Source organism: Mus caroli, chromosome 5 (genome assembly GCF_900094665.2).
Source record: "Mus caroli chromosome 5, CAROLI_EIJ_v1.1, whole genome shotgun sequence".
Taxonomy (NCBI): Eukaryota; Metazoa; Chordata; class Mammalia; order Rodentia; family Muridae; genus Mus; species Mus caroli.
Genome location: NC_034574.1, coordinates 138773054 through 138774887, shown reverse-complemented (window position 1 = coordinate 138774887; position 1834 = coordinate 138773054). Strand labels below are relative to the sequence as shown.

The 1834-nt window shown below is 39.3% G+C and overlaps 1 protein-coding gene across 3 annotated transcripts in view; it reads right to left on the bottom strand.

Moving 5' to 3' along the window:
• LOC110294273 (cytochrome P450 3A25) overlaps positions 1-1834 on the bottom strand; it is a 64934-nt gene that overhangs the window by 30480 nt on the left and 32620 nt on the right. The window contains exon 2 of one of the 3 annotated variants that reach the window (XM_021162386.2): positions 1271-1275. The exons of the other annotated variants lie outside the window; for them this stretch is intronic. The gene's annotated coding sequence lies outside the window, so the exon portion shown is untranslated. The remainder of the gene's footprint in view (positions 1-1270; positions 1276-1834) is intronic. 3 annotated transcript variants of the gene reach the window in all.

The window sequence follows — 1834 nt, the reverse complement described above, 5'->3', positions numbered from 1 at the left end:
AATTCAGTTGTCTACAGAAAGAGTCTGAAATTCTCACTGAGATAAAAATTCTTATTACAGACTACATCCCATGCCAAGAGCAAATTAATATACTATACTGAATAATGGGAATTCTCCAGACATAAATAAGAATTAACAAGGCCTAAGAATTCCAAGGTCCATGAAACTACTTTATTCCTGAAGCCAGGCAAAAGTTTATACCCCCCTAGCCCAATTAACACTAAAGTGTGAATCCAAAGCAGGTGCTAATCTCTAAAGTAAACATAGTCCTTTTGAAGTCACTCCTCTTGCATCTGGAGGGATACTGATCCCTAGCATAAACATTTATCTGGTTCCTGCAAATTCTTTTTGTGGTCACTCCTCTTGCACCTGGAAAACTTCAATGTACCATATCTGTATCATATCATTTACAATTTATGATATTCGCTGTAATATAATTAGTCTAAGCTCGACCAGAAAATTACATTCAGATTCTGCACAACCTCTCCTGTGTATGTCTGTTTGTCAAAACATCCTAAGCTTTGCCCACCTACTCTAGAGAACCATTTTACGCAGGCACGGGACCCAGAGGGTCTGTGGCAGGGCAAAGCTACTATCACTGATGATGTAGCACATCCTAAATTCTCATGATGCTAAAGACTTCCCGACTCCAGGATGACTGACACATAGTACATGTGGGAGAAGAAGCAAGACTGAGAGATATAATTCTGCAGATTACTGTAAGCTTTCATACAAGGGAAGTCTGATCATAGCAAACTTAGAAATTATAGCAGAAATGCTTATTTTGTATAGAGGGTTGATCTGACCCAAGAATGATTTGATTTGCAAGACAAAGGAACTTCAGAAGGTCAGGCTCTTCCTATCAATAACAGATTAAGTATATGGCATAAAATATGGACATATACATGTTTCAGACATGCAAATTAATACCTCTTTCCCCTCATTTTTTAAAATTAAATTTTAATTATTTTACATATATGAGTGTTTTGTCTTCACTAATGCCTATGTACTACATATATTCAGTGGCCATGGAGGGCAGAAGAGAGTCCTGAAGCTATTGGAATAACAGTTACCCACCATGTGGGAACTGGCTTTAAACCCCAATTTTTCTGAAAAAAAAATTTTTTTTAACTGCGGAGCTATCTCTCTAGTCCATTCTCTCTTTGTTAGTGGTGAGACTTGAACTCAATGCAGTTTCTAAACATTTGCTACAAATCAAGTGAAACTCATAAACATTATCAAATACAGTCAAGAATTTGCATAAAGTCACATGTACTAAAGGATCACCAAGGAACACCTCAACAAGGCCTGACTAGTAACTGAGATGCCTCCTGCAAGATTGTGCTTTCTGCTTGTCTTAGGGTTTGACTGCTGTGAACCATTCTCTGGCACCATGACCAAGGAAAATCTTATTAGGACATTTAATTAGGATTGGCTTACAGGTTCAGAGGTTCAGTCCATTATCATAAAGGCATTATCAACATAGCAGCATCCAGGCAGGAAGGTGAAGGAGGAGGTGAGAGTTCTACATCTTCATCTGAAGGCTGTGAGGAGAAGACTGGCATCCAGGGAGCTAGAATGAGGGTCTTAAAACCCACACTCACAATGACACACTTGCCCCTATAATGCCTAGGCTGTTCTCAAGATTCTCAAAGCTTGGAAAGGCTATGGTTGCTAATGTTACTGTGCTAAAATGTTCCACAAGAAGCAACTTCCTAATAGTGCCACTGCCTGCACCAAAAATACTCAAAACACTACACTTCTTTTTGCTTTAAAAAAAAAAAAATTCGACATCCGGCCGGATCAGCGCCGGGGTAGCGGGAGCGCAGGGTTG